Raw genomic sequence first — 15,109 nt, forward strand, 5'->3', positions numbered from 1 at the left:
GAGAAGGACCTGTATATTGGATGACGATATAAAAACGTCTATAGTTTCATTTTACGCTATCGTTTGTTTCGTGGTGTCGCAAAATAAACTGTTTACTGCAATATTTTTTCATCGTTTTGACGGTCACTGTAATGGCTATATTAATTTCTTAAAGTTCTCTCTGTCTCTTATACTTAATATAACCACAATACAGACGGACAAGTGCCTGTTTTTATGCGATGTCGTTAGCAACAATGATGGTAACAGCATCGCGTGTCCGCTTGTTTATGTTCCACATAAACCTTTCACAATAAAGCTCAAGATCTCCAAAAGTTGAATCTGTTCATGTGGACGTAGCGTTTTGTGGGAGAAACATTTCGTCACTCATCCAAGTGACTTCTTCAGTCTCAGCTGACTGCAGGTTTCCCCAAACCTTATAAACAGGACATTTGCATAATGACTGAAACCAGCCCACTGAAGGAACAATGGGCTGTGAGGTCAGTTCCTTAATCACAACCACACTGGGGCACATATTCACCAAAACACAGCACACCTTAACATTCTTATCAAGCAGTGTTGTGTCTTCACCCTCACATGATATGAGTAACTCCTGTCCACAGTCTCCATGACATGGTGATTTTGTTGTTGGTCTTCTGTCAGAGCTTCATCTATTACTTGTGCCGCTGCATAATGAAAGCATGTAAGATAAAATTAGTGCATACACCATAAGGTAAATGTACACCAGTATTCCAGGTGCGTGATTCATCTGAAAGTTATGTGCAGATTAGCGTACAACGAGCACAATTTTGTATGTTTTTGGGGCGGGGGTTACCTCCGATGGGTGCTCTTTTTCGCTTTCGTTGCACTCGCCTTGCGTGCCGGTCCGAGTCTGACCGCTGCAATCCAAGCCTGACGTCTTCATTTAGTAATATCGGATACATGAGATCCCTCCCGTTGCCTCCAGGAGGGGAAACGATGAAAAGAGCCCATTTTCCAGCTTCCTGCCTTCCCTATCGTGTGATCTAACGTTGCAACCGACAACACAGTACGTAATGCAGTTTATTAAAGTGCAATTCGAAAAAGGTTTTTGAAATGCAGTTTATTAAAGTGCAATTCGAAAAAGTTTCTTGAACTGAAGTTTATTAAAGTGGAATTCAAAAATGTTTTTTGAAATGAAGTTTATTAAAGTGCAATTCGAAAATGTTTTTTGAAATGCAGTTTATTAAAGTGGAATTCGAAAAAGGTTTTTTAAAGTTTTACTTTTCCAACTTTGTTTTATTGATTTCAACAATGACATACAAAGTTAGCGACAGCAAAGTCAATCTTGATTTCAGAACAGTGTATGTCCATTATACCCTCCAACCCGAATTCTCCCCCTACCAGGTCCACACTAGACAAGACACCGCAGAGAACCAGTCTCTGCCCACACAAAAACATCAAAAAAACAAAAACAACAACAAAAAACAAAAACAAAAAAACATCTCAAGACCCATACACATAACAAGCATAACCCCCAAAAAACAACAACCCCCCCGCAAAAAACAAACAAACAAAACAAAAACAGAGAAGGGATCAAACGAAACAAAAGGGAAAACATAGATAGATAGATAGATAGATAGATAGATAGATAGATAGATAGATAGATAGATAGATAGATAGATAGATATAAGATTTAAAAAAATTAAATTAAATTAAAAAAAGAAAATATAAAAATCAAAAATTTATAATGTAGCTTCGCTCAGTTCACTTCAGATTCAGGAAGTAAAGTGATGGTGTCCACCAGCAAGAGAAATGATTTCCAGATTTTGTTAAATGCTCTAATAGAACCTTTTAGATAGAATCTAAGTTTTTCCAACTTTAAGTTAAAGAGTACATCTCTCACCCAATGATCATGAGTTGAGGGGTGGGGAAGCTTCCACTTCAACAGAATAAGCCTACGAGCTAGTAAAGTGGTAAAGGCTAGGGCCTGTTTGAGGGGCCAGATGAGTTCAAGTCGGGAGGAATGGCAAAAAACAGCGCACTCGAGGCAGCAGCTCCCCCCGCCCCCTCGCTCAGTCGCTTAGTGTCTGAGCTTGGATCATAAATCACAGCAAAAAATCCTGGCACAACATCACCTGCTTCCAAGGTGCATGGAGAAGATGAAAGAATTAAAAAAGCAGGAACTCCAGCAACACTTGGGAAATGAAGAACAGCTTTAATAATTGACCAACACGTTTCGGCTTGTGGCCTTCATCAGGGTCATGAGCTCGGATCATACCAATATTAGGGGGGATTTACGCACAGCCGTACATTCCCACAGTGTGCCACTATGTGCTTCGAATATTGTGTGTAGTTTTTATTTTATACAGTTGTCAGTCAGGCATCTAACTATGAAAAAATTACACTCCAAAAGACCCCGGGCTTCTGAAAAAACAACCCGGGCTTAAGTCCAGTAAGCCACCCCCCCGCTCTGCCACTGGTCTGCAGGATGATATCCAGATTTGTTTCTGGAGGCCGATTGGGAAAGTGAGGGAACTGCGTTTTTACAAAATCTCTAGCCTGAAGATAACGAAAAAAGTTGGAATTAGGCAGGTCGTATTTAGAGGATTAAGTTTTACTTCAGTGCAGTTCAGAAATCGATAGAGGGAATTTTATTTTAGTCACAGAGATCCTTAACAGGGAGGAGAAAAAGAGTTACACTGGATCACAACAGTAAATTCTAAGTAAACAATATGTATTTAATTTTAAGAGAGAGTTAGCTGTGTGCACTACTAAAAAAAGGCTGTTCTAATTCTCAGCATCGCTCCTCTCTTTCCCTGAGTCCTTAGCAATTCTCCCTCTCACGATGACGTTTTCCTCGAGGCCAAGGAAAGAGTTTAGGGAAAGCAGTAGTGATGCGCGAATCATGAACGAATCGTTCAGTACTCGAGAATCACTTTACTGACTCATGAATCATGATTCACCAGCCCAACTGACTCACTGACTCCTCTCTGTTGCTGTTAGCAGCAATATATCTAGCTTATAATTAAAATTGTGGAGAAAAACACAACATCCAGTATCTTAACAAAAAAATTTCTGCTCTGAACTGGAAGAAAAAACCCTGAGTAGATGCTCACATCAAGACAATAGCTCCTCGGTTCACAGTAGCATCGCTCTGCTAACAGCATATTTGAGCTACTCACCCCCTCCCTCCTGTGCTGAATCATAAACGTAAGCGAATCACTCAGGACCATTGACTGTAGAAAACATGGACGACGCCACAGCTCCCCAAAAATGAAGCCAAAATGTCTCTATCGCCCCCTGGTGTCTGGCTGCAGTATAGGTCATAAACCCCGCCTCCTCCATGTTAGCGGATTAGACTGGGGTCAGACTAAAATAAATTTATTCTCCTTAGATAATTTTTTTCCAAAGATTCTTTCTTTTGTTATCAATAGTTCTCATCATGCTAATTGATGTCCAAGGGGTCTCCTTTCCCATAAGTTTGATTCTAATTTCTACCGCGGGGATGTTAAATTGGGGTGAAACGTCATCATAGCAGCTTTGACTGGCAGCTGCAGTCACGGAGAAACTTGTGTATCTCTGTTCGGGAATAGCAGATAGAGCGTAGGCTCTGAGAGGAGGGCCAGCGTTTACGCTACGAAAACACGACCGAGTGTTTTAACCTGACAGTCTGATTTGTTCTTCAGTAAACTCGACTACCTGACAGAAGGACCCAAGGCCCCGCTGCACTTTTTCGGTAAGTTAAACGTGTTTGTAAGCTAATCCGTAACTACCGTCCTTAGCTTCTGTCAGGTTTTGTGTGGAGGCGAGGAAGAAGGAACCCAAACGCAGGACTCGCAGGTAGGTGAAGACTGGTGAAGGTTTATTATAAGGAATGGATGAACAGATGGTGAACGGACACTGACTGGCTGGATAACTGAATGGCTGACTGAACTGAGGGAACGCACGGAAAGGACAGCATCACACGAACATAACATCAATGACACGACACTGGACTGGTTGAACTGAGGAACATAAATACACAGGCTGAGTGAAAAGTGATTAGAAACTGGTGAGTACACAGCTGAACATAATGAACTAATGATAAAATGGGAAGAGGACTGAACATAATGCACATGGACCAAGGTTAACACAATAAAACAGGAAGTGAAACAGGCAGAAGATAAACAGTGAACATTAACTGAAAATACTGGGTCAACGACCCAGAAACCCTGACAGCTAGCTCCTGAGACCTCGCTAGCTAAGATGAGCACTCGGCTGTCAGGGTTCGTTTAGCTAATCTGTGCAGGTGAATGAATTTACTAAAGAAATCAAGAGAAACATTCCGGGCTAATCAGTCACTAATTACTGTTACTGTACTTTTATTACAAGTATTAAGCATTCAGCAGAGCTGATTATTAAATATCTTATTGAACAGCAGCATGAGAGGAACTTAAGATCCTGAGTGTGTGAGGACAGAAGAATCAGCTTTATTTCAATTTTGAGGGATAAAATTTATATCTGAGTTTGATGGTTCTGTTCTCTTTGTGATTACAGGGGCTGCCCTCAGATTCGGACCTCAGCACCACCCAGTGACAGCAGACAGATCATCCAACATGTTCACATGTTAACTGCAAAATGAGCTGATGAAAACAGTACAAAGGTTAAAGTACCACATGTGCTGTAGTGAAAGCTGCAGCTTTATTGATAAAGTTAAAGACAAAAAAAACAAAAGGATTAATCACTCATGTAACTGTGTCACTATATATCAGCATTAACAGGACCTCTGTTTGGTGTTTCACAAAGCTGCTGATCTCAGACCTGCACAGCTTCCGTTTTAAACACTTGATGTACTCAGCTGCATGAAGAGCATATGAGATTTTCTCTGACACAATTAAATAAAACCTGATGAAGGTCAAAGGTCGTCACTTGTATGTTGAACTACAAACTTGTGATCTGGAATTCTTTCACAGTTTTTTGCAGATAGTGTGTTATTTACCATAAAGTGATTCAGAGTTATTCATACCAGAGTAACCAGAGAGGATCATATATTTTTAAATATATAACTTTCTACAGGACTGAATATAATATGTTTATGTAAAAGTCTGGAGCCTCTGGGGAGTATCTGAGTATTTATAAAATTACACAAACCAAAGGTCTCATCACAGTGTTCATGAAATGCTGGGTTTTTCCATCTCCTGGATCGGGCCTACAGAGGAGTGCTGAAGATTTCCCTGTGAGGGAGCTGCTGGTGAAGATCATGAGTCCTGCTTGATCAATGCGATGAGCTTCAGTCTTCCTGGTGTTTCTCAAGTGAAGTCTCTCTCAGTCGGTCAACAGAACATCTGGCACAGGACAGCTGTGATGAAAGAAAAGGAAGAAGTTTCTCCAAACCTCTGGACCCAGGAAACCCAGCTTGGTCCTGATGGTCTCCCTCACTAGTTTCTCTCCAGGGTGAATGTAGCTGTGGATATAATATGGACTCTATTATAAAATGAAAAGAATAAATTAGACTACTGTGCAAATTCCCTGCTGACTCGGCCTCAGGAGGGCTAGAGGCAAGAATCAAGTGCACCCAAATGAGCGCATCATTGATCATGTGCGCATCACGCAGAGGGAGAGTGGGAGTGAGAGACGATAGGCGCAGCGACAGAGCATGGCAGTTGTAACGCAGTTTGTGTGATTCCGTGTGCGTTAATGAATCTGTAAGTTGACCTTTGCTAACTGGTACGACAACAGTCATAGTTGTTTGTGCATGTTTCAAGCTAAAGTTATGCCTCGGTACACTGATATCACGTTAGCAGGTTAATTTAATTATTTAGTTAATTTGCACTAAGTTCATAACAGTGGTCAGAATCTCCTCCAACGATTACATCCAGCGGTTAAAAGATTTTTCTGTTGTTTATTGCTTAGTTAAGCTGTTGTTAGCTTGCCACATTCTTGCCTTAGTACTAGCAACTGGGAATATATGTGCTATTTAGCCAACTTGTGGTCTTACGGTGACCCCTTGTGGACATTGTAAAATATTGCTGTGACTAAGTAGATGATATGTTCTGATTGTTGCTTAGTTATTTTAGACCCTGCTAATTATAGTATTACCTGTTTCTGTTTCAGACAACCATGCTTATAGTCACCTATACTGCATCTGCTAGTTATAAGTTCATATCTGGCTGCAGCACAGTTGGATTTATCCTGGCAGCCTGCTGTAACCAGTTCTTCTGTGAAGCTTAATTAAAGACAGTGAACTAAACTCCTGGACTGCTGCAGTCTTTCTGACCGAAGACTTAGGCCAGACTTGTATACCCAGCACCTCCAGTTTATATATATTCTACAACTACACTGAAACGTTCTGCTGATGTTTTTAAAGTTTCCATGTTACCAGGCTGTAGAGAGCTCTGAAGATTTAAACAGTTTTAGATCCATTACACTCACAGTCTTATGTTAAAATCTCAAAGGACAGCATGATATTTTTTGATATTAACAGTAACTCTGGGCCTCTGTGGAGTGTGCAGATGATCTCATCGCTGTCTAAAAATGGATAAAAACAAACATAAGAAGTGCTGAATCCTTCAATAACACAGATTATTAGAGTAGCAGGTGTGTAGCATTGCTAACTAGCTAGCAACAAGCCTCCAACACAGCGCATATGCTAGCGGCTAATCTAGCAAACGAATTAACAAAAGAGTGATTTTAGAACTATAAGATGATAAGCTGTGCGTCTTTTTCTATAACAGTGACATGGCTGTATTTACCTTAATTAACCGAGTGGTCAGTCGCGGTAAACCAGCAAAAAAACTCGAGCAGCCGGGCTACGCAAAAAGTGTAGGGGGGCGTGTTCGCGGTCATGTCCAGCGGGTGTGTGGGCGGGAGCATTACACACTCGCTCCACCTCAAGTCACTACTGTACGGAAGAGGATTAGGGCCACAGGAAAGAAAAAAAAAAGAATTCTGACTTTAATCTCAGAATTCTGAGATTAAAGTCAGAATTCTGACTTTTTTCTCAGAATTCTGACTTTAATATCAGAATTCTGACTTTTTTCTCAGAATTCTGACTTTAATCTCAGAATTTTGAGGTGGGCACCTGCAGGCATCCATCTTCAGCGACAGGGATGTGTCCAGGTGTGCAGGTGGAGACCTAATTCACTAAACATGGTGGATCTTAGAAATATGGTATCTAACCAGATTCTTACTCTGGATGGCATTACCTTGGCCTCCAGTAATGCTGTGAGGAACCTTGGAGTCATTTTTGACCAGGACATGTCCTTCAAGGCACATATTAAACAAATATGTAAGACTGCTTTCTTCCATTTGCGCAACATCTCTAAAATTAGAAATATCCTGTCTCAGAGTGATGCTGAAAAACTAGTTCATGCATTTATTACTTCCAGGCTGGACTACTGTAATTCATTATTATCAGGATGTCCTAAAAACTCACTGAAAAGTCTTCAGCTAATCCAAAATGCTGCAGCAAGAGTACTGACAGGGACTAGAAAGAGAGAACATATTTCTCCTGTTTTGGCTTCAAAATCCTGCTCCTCACATACAAGGTCTTAAATAATCAGGCCCCATCTTATCTTAATGACCTTGTAGTGCCATATCACCCTATTAGAGCACTTCGCTCTCGCTCTGCAGGCCTACTTGTTGTTCCTAGAGTATTTAAAAGTAGAATGGGAGGCAGAGCCTTCAGTTTTCAGGCCCCTCTTCTGTGGAACCAGCTTCCAGTTTGGATTCGGGAGACAGACAATATCTCTACTTTCAAGATTAGGCTTAAAACTTTCCTTTTTGCTAAAGCATATAGTTAGGGCTGGACCAGGTGACCCTGAATCCTCCCTTAGTTATGCTGCAATAGACGTAGGCTGCCGGGGATTCCCATGATGCATTGAGTTTTCCTTTCCAGTCACCTTTCTCACTCACTATGTGTTAATAGACCTCTCTGCATCGAATCATGTCTGTTATTAATCTCTGTCTCTCTTCCACAGCATGTCTTTATCCTGTTTTCCTTCTTTCACCCCAACCGGTCACAGCAGATGGCCGCCCCTCCCTGAGCCTGGTTCTGCCGGAGGTTTCTTCCTGTTAAAAGGGAGTTTTTCCTTCCCACTGGACTTCCCACTCGCCAAAGTGCTTGCTCAAAGGGGGTCATATGATTGTTGGGTTTTTCTCTGTATTTATTATTGTGCGATCTACTGTACAATATAAAGCGCCTTGAGGCGACTTTTGTTGTGATTTGGCGCTATATAAATAAAATTGAATTGAATTGAATTGAATGGATATAAGTGATTTTTTGCGTGGCCGAGGGGTCCCCGAAGATGCTATTTTATTAATGGAAGAGCAAAAGGTGAGTAAAAAAAGAGAGATACTTTGGTGTCTCTTATTTTTACAGGAAAACAGTTACGGTACAGTTACGGTTAGCTGTTAGCATGCTTGTTAGTTTATAATGTTATATAGGAATGAACGTGTTTCACGATGTTACAGTATACTCGGTGAATTGACGTTTTAACTGTTGCAGGATCATCCCAGATGGGTTCGTTGCATTTTATTTTATTGTTCTACTTACTATTACATAGTTTTTCAAGGCAGTTAAGCGGAGCTGTGTTACAGATTCTAGCCGCCTGCCAATAACACTGGTATATTTGATATTGGCAGTAAGTTACACTTAGTACAGCGGAGGAGAGAAACTGTAATGAATGTTTATGCGGATATTTCACTCAGAAAAATGGGTGGCGTTCATACACAGCCACCGACACAGCCCCGGTTGTTGTTCTGACGGTGGCCGACTGACGATCCCCTCACAACATGCTAACACAAACTAATGTTGTGCATGTAACTGTGTATACGTTAGTGGTACAGCGTCGGAAGAAATGAGCAAACTGTCAACTGTTTATAATGTCAGAATGACGTCATCGTTCTCCTGCACTGTGTAATGTATGTCAGCTCAAGAAGGAAATCATATCTTATACTCTGAGCTGCCCAGTGCACTTAACGCCTGCGTGTGGAAATGGTAGGTACAGTTCACTACCGGTAAAAAATAAATTTAATACAGTATTTGGGTTTTTTTTTTTTTATAGAACAATAAAATAAAAAGTGCTGGCTGAGGAGCGCTGTCGTGTTGAACTTTGACCTCGGAGTGACGTGACGTTTGTTTGAACAACCAATAGAAGTGCAGAAAGTCGCAAATCAGGCATATTGTTCGCATGAACACAAAAATAAATAAATAATGAAATAATCCCGATGTTGTGCCAAAGAGTGATTTGTAATGTTACTTTGTGCCACTAAAGCTGGCCCTCCCGACCAGTTTGTTAAGTTTCCCCCTGTCCCTCTCTGCCATTCCACCACTCCAGCAGACCACAACATAAAAGACAGCAGATGCCACCACAGTGTGGTAGAACATCCTTAGAAGACGTACTACCTACATCATAACCAATCAAGTCCTGCCTTTTTTTAAATACAGATTAGGATTTACTATTTACTGAAAGGCTATGCATTAGTTTGCTTCTTTCATTATTGTGTTTCGCCCTGCATAAAATAGATAGCTTTCCTGATAACTACAGTCAGTACTCTCCTGCTGCCATTAGCGGTGACCTAAGAGGCTTAACCATAATATTGCTTTGCAGTGTAAATGTTGCAGAAAATGACTGTCTTTTCTTTCTTCTTGTGTGCAGATTGACTGTGACGTCATAGCACTGATGGATGACGCAACTTTGGCAAACTACATTCCCTCGTACGGAGACCGAATTGCCCTCTTCAATTTCTGCAAAAGCAAGCAACCACTGTCAAAAAGAAAACTAGGACTTCTGCAAAAACTTCGTGAGAAAATGAAAACCAGAAAAGAAAGTCCAAAGGAGAACACTTCACATACAGATGCAGGAATAGGACAGACAAAGAAGCAAAAAGCAACACGAAATGTTGAGATAGGATGGATACATAGTGATGGAAAAGTAGCCAAACAGGTGAGAGCGAAGCAGGGAGGTGGCACTAGAAAAATTCAAATGGCCACTGATGCTGGATTAAAAGATATTCTTCAAGAAGGAAAGAAACTTTTTTTTTCCTGATGGCATATCTCCTAAGGGATGTGAAACAGATTTTGAGTTTGAGGTGCCGTCCAAATGTTAAGGTTCAGATATTGAGGAGGAATCCAAAATAGAGGTTTGGGACTTTAAACAGAACCACCTTACTGATGATACCTGCCAGTCTATTGGCAATATGTATGAGGCAGCGAGACTGACAATGTTACGCTTCTACATCGCAACAAAACCAAAAGATCCTGAAGAAGATGCCAGCGAGACATCTGAAGTGGTGTTTGTCTCAGAAAGCAGTGGCAGTGATATTAATCCATTGCAAGTGGGGGAAGTCAGGGGTAATTTTGATGAAGTCATCACTGGTTCAGAAATTTCAGATGATCCAGAAATAACTTTTGGGCCAATTTTTGATGCTGAAGAAGATACAGAAGACACATTAGTCTATGAGGGTTTTCTTGTACCCCTCAGTCCACCGAATTCAAAGAACGTAATAACAATCACCATACGTCATGCTGACACTTTACGTGACATGATTATTGCTTTCTCTGATGCAGAGATTTTGAGAAAAACACTGAATGTGAAGCGCATACTTCCAGACAACACAGAAGAACCAGGCACTGGATCAGGAATACTAAGAGATGTACTCACATGCTTCTGGCATGAATTTTATGAGCGATGCACCCTAGGTGCAACAGTTAAAGTGCCATTCATTCGCCATGATTTTCCTGCTGAAAAATGGAAGGCAGTTGGGCGAATACTCTTGAAAGGTTATGAAGAATGTCAGTATTTTCCAAATAAACTTGCAATCCCTTTTCTGGAGCAAGTGCTTTTCAATGGTGTTTACAGTGATCTTAAAGCACACTTTCTACAGTTTGTCAGCAGCCAAGAATGTGATGTTTTGATGGAAGCAGTAAAAAATTTCTCTGCAGTTGACTTGAATGATCTTATGGAAGTTCTTGACAGCTATGGCTGTAGAAAAAGAATCACTGCTGAGACTCTTCCTACAATCCTTGATGAAATAGCACACAAAGAACTTGTCCAAAAACCAATGTTTGTTATTGACTGCTGGAGGGAGATCATCAACCCCCATATCTCCCTCAGTCCGGAGGCACTGACCAAGTTATTCTCTGAACTGCAACCAACTTCAAAAAAAGTGTGCCAGCTCCTGAAATTTGCTGTGGATTTGACTCCACAACAAAAAGAAGTGAAAAATCATCTCAAAAGATTCATCAGAGAGTTGGATAACATTAAACTTCAGAAATTTATGCGTTTCTGCACCGGATCTGACCTTATAGTAACAAACAATATTTATGTGGAATTTCAAGATATGACAGAGTTTACAAGAAGACCAGTCGGACACACGTGTGGGAATGTTCTGCAGCTAGCTAACAGCTATGAAAACTTCCCAGATTTCCGTTCTAAATTTAATGCAGTTCTTGAAAGTAATGTCTGGGTGATGGACATTGTTTAGACTCTCACAGCAATTTGCTACATTTGAACTGCTCATTCACACTAGAGCATAACTGTAAAGAGATGTTAGGAATATGTATTTTTATGTATTTTGAACTTATACAGTATACTTTTTTTAATTAGAGAGAAGTTTCCCATCTCTGTTAGAAGTCCAGTTTTGGCTAATATGTCAGTTTCTTTTATCATTTTGAGTTTTACATGATACAGTCACAAAACAAAACGAACAGGTACACTGTTTACTACCATATCCAGAGCTGTCTTCACCAAATCCAAGCTTTCCAGCTGTAATACAGAAACCTTCAGCAAAAGCATGAAGAAAGAATACTAAAGATCTATAAACTATAATTAAACTGCTCTTAAAATTTCTTTAATGCACCATGTGTGGTGTGAGAATTCAGCACAGTCAAATACTTTTTTAAGTAATTAGTAGTAAGACTAATTCATTCAGATGGTATTTTCTTGTTTTCCTGTTATTCATCCATCAAACTGATTCAAGCTGCTTAAAGGATTCAGTCTGTTTTGAAGACAGTTATTGATTACTAAGATCATAAATAAACACTGTACAGTTCAGTGCAGTGGTCAAGTGCTGTGATTATTCAGGCATCCTTTTGTAATGCCAAATTGTCATGTTCTCAGATAAAGTATTAATCTTAACACCTGAAAGAATGTCTTTTTACTGCCAGAAATTATGCATTTTTATTTGTATGCATGTATGTTCTCAACCATTCACACTTGTTTTTATGTGATACCACAATAGCCAGTGTTCATGATCTTTACAGTAAGTCCCTGATGTGTACTGATGCGTAACAAGACTGTATGAGATCTATAAGTTTGTTTTAAAAGTTGAGTCATTCTTGTTACAGGGCAGCTTATATGGTTATGAGTTTTAGCCATGTTATTGGCATTGGCAAGAACAGGTTTCTTGTAAACTTTTTCCAATAAAATGTTACTGTACACAGTACATTTGTATTGTTGTTTTGAATATGTTCATCAAGCTCCTTATCTATTTGAACATGCCAGATTTCAAGAGACTGCCACACATGAGCTCAGTAACATGGAAGAATACCATTTATTTTTAATTTCAAACATTTCATAAAGATACACAAATATAAATGTAAAACATGTTCCACTTAATGGGACAATAACTTGGTTCCACTTGCAGGAACTGTTTTGTTGCATTGTTGCTGGGATACTACAAATAAAAGTCAAAATATTTTTGGTATGTTTCTTATAATTTTAGGATTCATATCATAAAGGAGCCTTGTATACGACACCTCACACTGCATCAGTATAGCAATGACTCATGGTCATTTTACATGAAAACCAGCTAAAATATCTTACAACTAACAGAAGTGAAATAAAATAATAATTAGGTGATGGATCTTCATATGTGTAAATGATTATAATAGCTTTGCTTTAATATAATTGCACTAAAAGCTCCCCAAAAGGCATAACGACTTGAAATATTAACAATGATACGTTTATAGAAACATTTTGTTGTCAAGACCTAGAAATGTTAATGCTACTATGGTTTGCTGAAACATTCCACAGATAACCTGGGCACCTAGCATATCACATGCTGGTGCCTGGGCTTCCAGCCATGAATATTAAGAATAAAGGTTGATACAGAAAACAATGAACAGGGAGCTGGTCAGTTTATATTTTATATACTATGCACATATCTGGCAACAAAACACAGAAATTTATATTGCAGTTGACTGGTAGGCAGATTTACAACGCTTATGATTCAATCAAAAATATAACATTTGTAAATGCAGTTTAATGTATGGCCTTTTAAAAGGATTAACATGTGTTTCATAACTGATTGATAATATCACAATGTTCAGCTTTTTCAAGCAATATATAACCAGTTCTGTTTATTGGTAGTGTGAATGTAGAAATAAATCTTACTTGGGGGGGGGGGAGATACCAACCAAACTGTATTTATTACTATGATCAACATAAAATGATACTACTTGGTGTCGATCTCCTATCAGCACTCTGAATTTACATTACAGCAGTAATAAACAGCAATATTCTGACAGAATGACCTGAAAAATGGCATGTTCGGTCACACCTAAAAGATGTCTTTCATTTAATGCAGTGCTGAAATACCTGCATAAAAGGTACCTGTAAGACATGGCACCTACTATCAAATCACGTTATCAAGATAAAGAGAAATATTTTGTATTTATTTGTAAATTTCATCACAGGGGCACTGACCTTTTGGACTACACTCTTCCATACACAAAGTGATATCCTCCATAGAAATAGGTTTCAGTCTGTCCTCAGCACTGTGCAGCTCTGGAAATGAGTACATTACTACTGGTCGACCCGATGCTGCACTACCACTTGGCCGGATTTTGTGCGAGTTCCATGTGTTCACAACTTCATCAAGTTCATCCTACATGAAAAACAGCACAATATAAGTGTATGAAACAGACCATGTACCAGTAGATTTAGCCAAAGTTGAGGCTTATTAACTCATTAATCAACAGACATAGAAAGTGATCTCTAATTAATGTAAAACCAAGCAGCAAAAACAAAATAGCACTGTCACTAAAAAGCACATGGACACAGAATGGTGCTACATGATTCTACTGTTGAATAGATAGCCCAACACTTTATACTCAGTGTGCAATGACTCTACAATATATTTTCAATAGAGAATTTACCAAATGATAAGATTGCTTTCTGAAACCGTGCCCAAAGGACCGCTAGGTAACAGACTCCATAGTAATTAAAACCATGTGGCAATAAAAAAATTTAATGCTCAATGCACCTGTACTGAGAAAGGGGCAGTTAGTTCCACTGATAACATGAGTACAATTCCATCAAAGTATTAAAATGGAATCCCAAAAAGTTGATTCTGTTCATGTGGATGTATTGTTTTCAGTGTGAGAAATGTTTTGTCAAAAATCATTCCTTACCTGGCTGATTGAGCATGCATCAAGACATATTAAAATGGAAATAAAATTCATATTTTATTTAAAGAAAAAAATGTTCTAAGCATGTTTATATTTTCTATTTTTGCAGCTAAGACATTACATAGCATGAGCACATGCTTTTATCTGAATTAGATTGAGAAAGCAGAACTGGATAAGACTTTTGTCCAAAAAATCCCCTGTGAAGTGGCCATCATCCTGAAAACTTTGAAATAAGTTCATACAAAATTGTGCACTCTGTTTGCGTAGGGTAGCCCAGGATCCTTCTATACGTTTGCTGGCTGTACTTCTTCCGTAAAGGAAACTTTTCTCACCTGCAAAACTGTCTGTGTGGTTTCTCCGTAAAAACATCTGCATTTGTTCGACACAACCATTTTCTGTACCTCGGTCAGCACGTAACCTCTCTGGACATCCATTGATGCATGAAACTGTTTTCAGAAAATAACTTGCAATCAATTTAGGGTCATTGTTTGTGGTATAAGCCTCCATCCATACAACATAGCGGCTAAAACCATCTATGCAGCCACTGATAGCAATACCATATGGTTTCAACTTGTCATAGCCATCCATGTGCCAGAGAGCATTTGGCCCTCTGCAGCTGCACTGACGTCTTCTCAACCGTCGAGCTCGTCTCAGTTCCACACCTTCAGGGTCTACCAATTTGATTATGCATCTTACAGTGTCTTGTGACACCACAAATCCACGATGAATTGCACGAAGATGTAGCCAATGATAACCTTG

Source organism: Pelmatolapia mariae, linkage group LG3_W (genome assembly GCF_036321145.2).
Source record: "Pelmatolapia mariae isolate MD_Pm_ZW linkage group LG3_W, Pm_UMD_F_2, whole genome shotgun sequence".
Classification (NCBI taxonomy): Eukaryota; Metazoa; Chordata; class Actinopteri; order Cichliformes; family Cichlidae; genus Pelmatolapia; species Pelmatolapia mariae.